At 39.1% G+C, this 10,037-nt stretch overlaps 1 protein-coding gene across 2 annotated transcripts in view; it reads right to left on the bottom strand.

Moving 5' to 3' along the window:
* The window catches only part of PKIA (cAMP-dependent protein kinase inhibitor alpha), a 96,373-nt gene extending 86,835 nt beyond the window's left edge, over positions 1-9,538 (bottom strand). The window contains exon 1 of one of the 2 annotated variants that reach the window (XM_031026828.2): positions 9,381-9,538. The gene's annotated coding sequence lies outside the window, so the exon portion shown is untranslated. The remainder of the gene's footprint in view (positions 1-9,380) is intronic. The other variant, XM_031026823.2, reaches the window with a different exon arrangement.
* Between the last annotated feature and the right edge of the window lie 499 nt (positions 9,539-10,037).

The raw sequence follows: 10,037 nt of genomic DNA, 5'->3' as shown, positions 1-10,037 counted from the left end.
GCTCTTGATATTTTAGTTTTAAAATAACTGTGTACATTTACTGAGTGTTTACCATAGTATGTGATACTACTAAGCTCTCTAGAAACCTGAACACTTATAAAATATACCAAATACTACTGTTTCATGCTTTGCTTTGCAATCCTAGGTTGTTCTCTAAGATGGAGATGATGTAACAAATGAAATTTAGATTTGTCTTCTACAGGAGCACCAGCCATGTCTTGACTAACTTTTATCAATGAAGATTCTCAGGTTATTAAAAGACTCAAATCATTAGACAATCCTAATAAATATGGATGTGTCACAATAGCTAAGAATGTCAGCCCTGTTGCATTTCAGCTTGATCCACTGCAGGAAAGCACAAATTACTTGAAGGCAGGTTCCCCGAAAATAAGTCACTTCCTTAAGATGAGAGATTAATTTGGATGAACAATGATTCGTCACAATTTATTTTGGAGGGTAGTAGTTAAAAAAATGCGAATGCAGTCTTTTCAGAATGAAGCCTTCTAAAAGTGCATTGTTCTCCAGTGAGCTTATCTCATAAATAAACCCCATATGTGTAATTAGGCTTTTCTAAAATTTTCATATGTTACTGTATAGAACAAATTTTAAAATCTTTTAAAAATTTTACAATATTTAAAATTTGATAGTCTTTGGGGTGCCTGGGTGGCTCAGTCGGTTAAGTATTTGCCTTTGGCTCAGGTCATGATCCCAGGGTCCTAGATGAGCCCCACATCGGGCTCCCTGCTCAACAGGGAGACTGCTGCGCTCTCTCTCTCTCTGCCTCTCCTGCTACCTCTCCCCCGGCTCATGCTCTCCCCCTCTCTCTCTCTTTGTCAAATAAATTAACAAAATCTTAAAAATATTTTGACCATCTTTAAATTTGTACTTGGACTTGGTGAGTCTGATAGATTATTCTCAGTGATTCCATTGGGTATCCACAAATTCATATTCAGCATTATTTTTTGCAAGTCCTAGCAGGATTAAGTTTTGTGAATGGATAGAGTGTCTTAACACCTGGGTTGTTTTTCACTACATTTCAATTATCAGAGAACCTGAGTGTGAAAAAGCATGGAGAGGAGTGTTAGAAATGGCATTAAAGATTACTGACGTCTCGGTTTATGCAGTCAGATTCTGCAGTATACAACAGAAGGAACAAAGTAGGTTGTACTGCTCCTATGATTGCAATGACCAAAAAATCCAACATTTCTACCCTCAGTCTCATCAACATGGCAGTGCATTGATTAAGATGTGGGTTTCTTGTTGCTTATTTAGGCAAAGGTCAGAATGCTTATTTGTTTCATGCCTGCTTTTAAAAGAAGATTTGATCAGACAGCAATAAAGACAAAAGTAAATAATAGAGAAATGCTTATTAATAGGTTCTCCATCCCAAACAACCAAAGAAAAGGCATACCTTAAAATACTATTGTGAAATGTCTAGGGTGTGTCTATCTACGTTCTTGCAACCTTTCAGTTTTAAGTAGCTTTTCAAAAATATGTTATAAACATGTTGTTTCATCCTTGACATTGTAGCATGTTAATGTCTAATTCGGGTAAAACATGATGCAATCCCCAGCAAGCTCTTTGTTTCCCCCCTCTTGGACAATGCGAATCAAGACAATCTTCTGAGAAGGGTAGTGAAAAGTTTTGCTAATTCTGTTTTACTTCATATGTACCAATATTCTGTAGTTTAGCTTAAATACAACACTCCTATCAGGATAAATTAAAAAGGATACACTAAAGAGAAACTAAAGAAAAAACCCCTCAAGATAAAAGATTTACTATAATACAGGTACATAAATTTGAACTAAAAAACAGACCAAATTTTAGATTAGGTTGGATTCAAATGACCCATTGCTGGAGCTTAAAACACATACATACACACACACACACTCACACACACCTAGTTGTAAATGTTTCTAGTTTTCTACACTGTTGTTATAAGACTTGAATGACATCTGTGATGTACTCTGTAATATCTTTGAAATGATAAAATGTGTTGAGAGACTTGAAATCTGTCAAGACTTGTGTATAATATTTTTCCTCCATGAACTAGAAATGAAAAAAGTGTGAATATTTCCTTGCTCAAATCATGATAAATGGATTCCCTTATATTACTTGCATTCATTTTTAAGATAGTTTTTTTTTTTTTAAAGATTTTATTTATTTATTTGAGAGAGAGAGAATGAGAGACAGAGAGCATGAGAGGGGGGAGGGTCAGAGGGAGAAGCAGACTCCCTGCCGAGCAGGGAGCCCGACGCGGGACTCGATCCCGGGACTCCAGGATCATGACCTGAGCCGAAGGCAGTCGCTTAACCAACTGAGCCACCCAGGCGCCCCATTTTTAAGATAGTTTTAAATGGCTACAGAAAATACATAAATACTCTGTGTTGAAGTTTATGATTTTTATAGTCAACGTACTTTTTCAAATTATAAACGTTCCTGCATTGTCTCTGACCCAACAATGCCACTCCAAGAATTTTTCCATCGAAAGTTAAAGCACCAGTCCATGGTCTTGGCACCATCAACAACAACAAAATAAAAACAAACAAAAGTAAAAGCACCAACATATGAAGATGTGTAACTTTGTGTCCATTACCACATACCTTGAAATCATAAAACAATTTGGAACTTAATATTTATCAATGGGTTTTCATTTAATAAGATTATGGCACATTCTTTGTACATATTAGGCATCTACTAAAGGTGATATGGTAGTGTTTTGTGCTAGATATCATTAATATAATAGGCAATGTACTGAAAATGTTTTGCAACTAAAAAACACTGTAGGTGTGTGTGTGTGTGCATATACACCCACATATATATATTATTCAGCCTTAAAAAGTAATGCAATTTGACACATGCTGCAACATGGATAAACTTTGAAAACATTATGCTAAGCAACAGAAACCAGACATGAAAGGATAAATATTATATGATTCCACTATATGAGGTGGCTAGAATAGGTAAATCCATAGACACAGAAAGTAGAATAGACTCTACCAGAGGCTGAGAGGAGGGGAGATGAGGGGTAACTGTTTAATGGGTACAAAGTTTCTGTTTGGGATGATGAGAAAGTTCTGAAAATGGAGAGTGGTGATAGCTGCTCAACACTGTGAATGTACTTAATATCAATGAATTGCATACTTAAAAAAATGCTTAAAACAGCTAATTTTGTTATTTCTATTTTACCACAATAAAAAACAAAAATCCACTATAAAATAAAGTATAAATTTACCTTGCATTAGGCACATTATAAAGTTTCCATAAAATTGCCCTTATTTAGGGCACCTGGGTGGTTCAGTTGGTTAAGCATCTGCCTTCAATGCAGGTCATGATCCCAGGGTCCTGGGATCCAGCTCCCACATCAGGCTCCCTACTGAGTGAGGAGCCTACTTCTCCCTCTTCCTCTGCTGCTCCCCCCAACTTGTGCTCTCTCTCTCTATGAAATAAATAAAATTTTAAAAATTGCCCTTATTTTAGGAGCTTATACAGGTATTATCATATTTTGGGAAGTGTAAGGAAAGCAAAAGCTTAAGTTGGCCTCTTGAGTTTTCTTTCTCTCCATCTCTGTTTTTTTCTAGATCAATGTTGTCACACTTCTTTTTGAATACTAGCATCAGCAACCCATGCTAGCTAGTACTGGTCTCTTCAGGTATCAGTTAAGAATTTTTAATGCACTTTCATGCTGGCAATTGTTTTATAACCTAGGAGGGATGAATGTAACTTTTCACTCCTCCCTTAACTTGGCAAAAGCAAATACATTACTGCAGACAGCATTCCCAGAAAGAAACAGTAACTTTGAGGCAGACATACGTCCATCCTAAGAAAACTGATTATGTTTCAAAGTAGCCTACACTACTCAACCGCTGGCAATGTTCTTCTAGATATCTGGCACTACAGTACTCTAAGTGTAGAACTGTTTCTTTTTTTGTAAAAAATGGTTTTGATTGGAAAACCCTAAATAAGTCATTTGGAATGTGTAACATTCAGAACTCCCCCTGGGATTCCTTTTCCATGAATCAGGGTTCTTTGAATCACTTTTCTCACTGGCACCTGTTTCTGAATCATCTTAGCTGTCTTTGTGCCAGTGATAATGAAGAGCTCTCATTTTAGGTTCTAAAGCAGGGAGAACAATAGAAGGAGAACGTCATTTCAAGTACCAAAAATGTCTGCGCTAATAAAGGACACACATACTGTCAAAGTGAGCCCAGAGTAGATGTTCTGAAACCATTTGCGAAGGAGTGCTTTAGTGGGTCCTTAAACACCTGCAATTGTATGCAAAATGCTATGTGTATTTGTGTGTGTGTGTGTGTATACTTGGGGAGTGGATGCACAGCCTTTGTTGAATTATCAAAGGGGACGTTAAGACCCAAAAGTTCAAGAAACACTAGAAAGATTAATTACAAAACAATTTTTAAACTACTCTGACAGGTCTGACCTTGCATTTTTATAATGCTTCCCTTCACTCTTAACACTTCAAAGAGTGGCATGGTAACCTGGAATGTCTGCTAAACATTTAGGTGATATCTTTGAGTCTCAGTTTCCTCAAAGTAAAAGCATTGAGTAGAAGGCTGAAATTTGATACCGCAGAGGAAAGTACCTGGCAGAGTGCCTTGAAACTAGACAAGTACTTATATATGTAAGGCACCTTCTCCTGCTTATTCTTTTTCAGTAGAATGCAAGCATGTTGAAAGCAGATACAATATCTTCTTTGAAGTTTTGTTTTGGGGGCACCTGGGTGGCTCAGTCGTTAAGCATCTGCCTTCGGCTCAGGTCATAATTCCAGGGTCCTGGGATGGAGTTCTGCATCAGGCTCCCTGCTTGGCAGGGAGCCTCTTCTCCCTCTCCCACTCCCCCTGCTGTGTGTGCTCTTGCATGTTCTCACTCTCTCTCTGTCAAATAAATAAAATCTTAAGAAAAAAAGTTTTGTTTTGTTAAGCTTAGCATACTTTTAATATGTATGAGCTAATATACATTTAATGACATGTGAGCTCTCAGTAACTTTTGTTGAATTATTTGAATGGGCTTTCACTGTATTTATTATTATATAAATATTTTAAAAAACTAAACAGTACGTGCACACATTTTGGGAGCTGAACTTGACTAATGGTGAAGAGTAGATAGAGATATACCCCTGAAATAATAACCACTTTCTTCACTAAAATCAAATTGCTGAATGTCTACTATGCATATACAAAAGGTTCCTGACTTATGATGGTTCAATGTATGATTTTTCTTTTTTTTTTTTTAAAGATTTTATTTATTTGACAGAGAGAGCACAAGCAGAGGGAGAGAGAGAGAGAAGCAGGCTCCCTGCTGAGCAAGGAGCCCGATGTGGGACTCGATCCCAGGACACTGGGATCATGACCCAGGCCAAAGGCAGCCGCTTAACCAGCTGAGCCACCCAGGCGTCCCTCAATGTATGATTTTTCAACTTCATGATTGTGCAAAAGAGATACGCATTCAGTAGAAACCACAATTCAATTTTTGAATTTGGATTTTTTCCCAGGCTAGCAAGCAGTACAATAATCTGTCATGATACTGGGCAGTGGCCGTGAGCCACAGGTTCCAGTTAGCCATGCGGTCATGAGGGTAAACAACTGATACATTTAACAACCACTCTGTACCTACATAACGATCCTGTTTTTCACCTTCAGTATAGTATTCTATAAATTACATGAGATGTTCAACACTTATTATAAAATAGGCTATGTGTTAGATGATTTTGCCCATCTGCTGGCCAATATAAGAGTTCTGAGCTCGTTTAGGGTAGGCTAGGCTAAGCTATGGTGTTTGGTGGGTTAGGTGTATTAAATGCATTTGACTTACAGTATTTCCAACTTATGATGGGTCTATTGGGATGTAAGCCCACTGTAACTCAAGGAAGAACTGTATGTAGCTAGGCAGTATACTATGAGTTGCAGGTAATAAAAGGTTGTCAGTCACAAACTGTGCTCTCCAAAGCTATTTTAGGAGAACAAGGCATTGGTTCACACTAAAGAATAGACCAAGACAGAAAGTGCAATAGGAATTTAGACAAGGGAAAAAACTCATCTGATACGAGCATGGTGGGTATGGGGAAAGCTTTATGGAAGAGGAAGTGTCTGATGTGAGCAAGGTTTCAACACATACAGGGTGAGGGAAAGGAACAGATGAGGACATACAGGCATGACATCATGGGGCACAAAGTGGAAATAAAAACCACTTGGTTTAGGCTGGTAGCTTAAGGGGATTAGTGAGAAACTAGATAAAGAGATATCTCAGTGCCTGATGCATATTACTTATTAATAATACTTTTAAACATGAATATTTAATTTAAAAAGAACATGGATGAGAACTTAAAAATAAAGACGTAATGAAAAAGGTGAAATATTACATAAATTTGGCAGTTAGGAGGGCACTGACAGCTTTGAAAATAGCACTTTTTCTACTTATTCTCAGTGGAGACACTGGGTGAATAGAAATACACTTCTTTAGCTTTATTATTTCTACTTTTTTTTTTCTTTTCCATGTTTCAAAATCTCAAAATAAGTCTGTTTCAGTTGTAGCTAATGGCAGTAAGACAGCACCAGAATATGCCTTTTGTTATGAGAGGTCAACTTTGATGCCTAAATTTGTACTAAGTTACTGATAACACTGACCACCCACCATACTAAATGGTTTTTTTTTTTATGTGATTAGAAAGCAATAGATTGACTTCATTCTATCTTGTCAAACCTACAAAAATGCCTGCAGTTCATTCAGCATCTAATAGTGCACATCCCCTTTTTTCATTCCTCCTCCATCTCTTGAACACCAGGCAATTAATTTTTCCTTTCCCTGGGGAACATTTAAAGAAAAGGAAATAAAGTCATAAATCAATTTCAGTCATGAAATCATGAAGTCATACACATATTTCTTCTTAGGGCTCTGAATTTTGACACTTTTCTCAGAAAAGTTGTTTTATTTAAACATAACAAAGTCAAAATTCAAAATCCTTTACATTTATTTATCTTCCTCAGTTGTACTGAAATGAAAAATTAAATTTTCTAACTTATTTTCTCTCTTCCCAAAAACGCTCCTCCAATGCAGGTCCATACCTTAGTGAATTCATCTCCCCTATAAAATCACTGGCAGGTATGACGCCAGCTTAGGCAGTACTAGTCCCCTAATTCTGACCCATTTCTTTCCAAAGAATTCAGTTTCTTCAAGAAACCAAGTAATAGACACTTTCAATTTCTAACTATTATTAGGATATTCTCATGCACTAATAGTCAACATAAAGAAACCTCAAATTACAGAAATTATTATTGTACCTAAGATCAATTATACTAATCTGTACTTCATAATTTCTTAAAAATGAATTATTATATTAACATTTATTATCACTTATTATTCAGAATAATTATTTATATAGTTAAATATTTTAAGATTAGTAAAGGTGGTAGAATGAAGGGTTTTGTTGTTCTTGCTCTTTGTTCCCTTTTCTATTTGGTGTGCCTGATTCAAAATTATAGAATCTTGAAATTTTAATATTTCAAACCCAAACCACACTCAACACATAATAACAAGAACATGCCAAAAAAAAAAAAAAAAAAAATCAGTGCTGAGGTTTTCATGATCCAGGGGAAGAGTTCCTGGAATGGGCCACTTGGAGTGGGATTTGCCCACCCCCTCCACTCCCTCTGCCACATATACTAAAGGTAGAGACAAAGAAACCAACTCAAATCCTTCTGAAGTGTATTTTATAAAAAGAATTTGTATTCAGAAAAGCAATAATGGCATTTAATAGAATTAACATGATTTTTCAAAACTAATATCTTTGTCAAAAAGCAGTATTTTAAAAGGAAGGTAACCAGAGATACATTTTTAGCTATAAACCTTGCCTCTCTTTTTCATTGATCTCTTTCAATTTGCTAAAATAAAATTACATGCCTATGGGTCAGACTGTCTCATTTCAAATGTAAAGATAACAGATCCCCCCGGTTAAATAGAGTATTGGCACACAGACACCCCAGTCTGGCTTATTGCAAATGTTCTCTGTTGGTGAAGTGGCACATTTACAATCCCCATCACAGCCATCTTACCCATTTCAAAGCATATTATTCAAAAGTACATCATCCCTAGGTGGCAACAGGAATAAGGCACTTGAGCTCAGTAGCAAGAGGTTTGTGGGGGAAATCTTAGAACAAGTGGTCAGAACCCCTAAATGTCAAGATTGACTTGAGGATGCTCAAATAACCTGAAGCTTAGATTGGCCAGCTCCAGTGGCTTTCTGAATGCCTGTGGGGAAAGCCTCTCTGGAAACTCTTTTGAGGTTATTGGGGAATCCTAGGACAAACACACTGCTTGCTTTTCGGGGAGGACCTACCCCAAATCCTATCAAGGTAGGTGTCTCACAACCCAGCGGGACTAAAAAAAGCTTCAAGAAAAACTAGATAGACACATTCACATTTGTACTTCCATCTATGCCTATGCACAGGCAGCAAAATATAAGTATGGTCCTCTTTCTGACACCCCAACAGATTCCGCTGTCCTCGAAATCCTCTTGTAGCCGCAGTGACTACGGCGAAGGGAGTTATCGGGAACCATGTTGGTACTAGGCTAAAAGAAGGATTTTTCGTGCCATGTATTTGGGGGAAGGACACAGGTAACAGTAGACAGAGAGAATACTAAAACTGGTGTAGGGCAATGCCCTTTGTAGGTCCTTGACAAAAATCAGTCATGGAGCAGAGGTTGTGAATAGAAGCTGACAAGAGCTGGCCTGTGAATGGACCCGGCATCCCAGGGAAATCAATGAAGAAATTGACGAGAGAAGATGGTAAACGAAGGGAGAAGGTGGAAACAAGTGCTGCTCAATCCAAGCTGAACTCCAGGAGATAAGAGAAGTTTCTCTTCTAATCTGAGACTCTTTCTAAAGGTTCAGTATTGAAGTAGGTGTTTGACATTGAAATGGGCACAGACCCATTCTGATAACTAGGAAGGGAGAGGACAGAGGAAGGTAGGAAAGATTTCTGACTACTTCTCCAAGCTGCCTCCAAGGACCTGCTGCTCCAAAACCACAAAATAACCAAGTGAAGGTTGAAGCAGAAAGATAAAAGTGTAACTCCAGTTATTTCACATTTTTAATCTTCTTCAATGTCTAAGCGAGTCTGCCATTGAAACGGTCGACTATCTTTAAGAGTATAGAGGGTGACCGCCGTCTTTGTTTGCCCAGTAACACCGCTCCTCCAATCTCAAGCACTTGGCTGATTAACATTTCAATTCCAGTTGTTGCTCCTTTTCCCATTGCAGAATGCAGCAAGGATATTTCCCTTCTCTGTGGATTGCAAACCCCATTATTACCCGAGCGGAAAGAACTGAGCGGCGTGGCGGAGGCTAATAATAGCCGGGCTGCTTACCTTGTAGGGATGGAGTCAGCGCAAGTCCCAGCGCCCGCTGCCCCGGGGCCGCAGTGCCGCCGCGCGGGGCCGAGTGCGTGGTCAGCTCCGCCGGCCCCCACCCCACCTGCCGGCTGCTGCAGCTGCTCCCGCCGCCGCGCTCCGGCTGCATGAAGTCATCCCCCGCCCCGGGCCGGATCACCACATTCCGTGCCAGTCGCGGGGGGAGAGGGACCTCTCCCGGCAGCGGGTAAGGGCTTCTGGAAACTGTGCCCGACGACCGCTACCCCTCCGGGTTTTAGGTTTCTTTTCTATTAATGCTTTTACGCAGGAAGCGCTGCCGGGTTGTGAACCGAGAGAGAAGGGCCAAAGAAACTTTCTCTGCATAGCGCCTTTCCTCCGAGAGCTCCCCTGTCACGCCCGCTGCATGGACAGCTCCATTCGACTGTGTGGGTTTCCCACCCTCTTCATTTTCCTTATCGGTATTGTTCATTTCGCTGAATGTGAGACCGGGATTGTCTTTTTAAGATAAACATTCAAACACTCCGGAAATGTTTTAAATCGGCAATCGATCTTTCGAAGCCCCTTGTAGCACGCCTCACTTTCCCCCAACGCACACACACAAGTACGCACAGGCACACACACAGCCAAACCACTCACAAGCATGAAAGCTGGGAC

Source organism: Leptonychotes weddellii, chromosome 4, assembly GCF_054177405.1.
Source record: "Leptonychotes weddellii isolate Sample4059 chromosome 4, ASM5417740v2, whole genome shotgun sequence".
Classification (NCBI taxonomy): domain Eukaryota; kingdom Metazoa; phylum Chordata; class Mammalia; order Carnivora; family Phocidae; genus Leptonychotes; species Leptonychotes weddellii.
The sequence above is the reverse complement of the archived record's forward strand: the minus strand, read 5'-3'. Positions and strand labels throughout refer to the sequence as shown.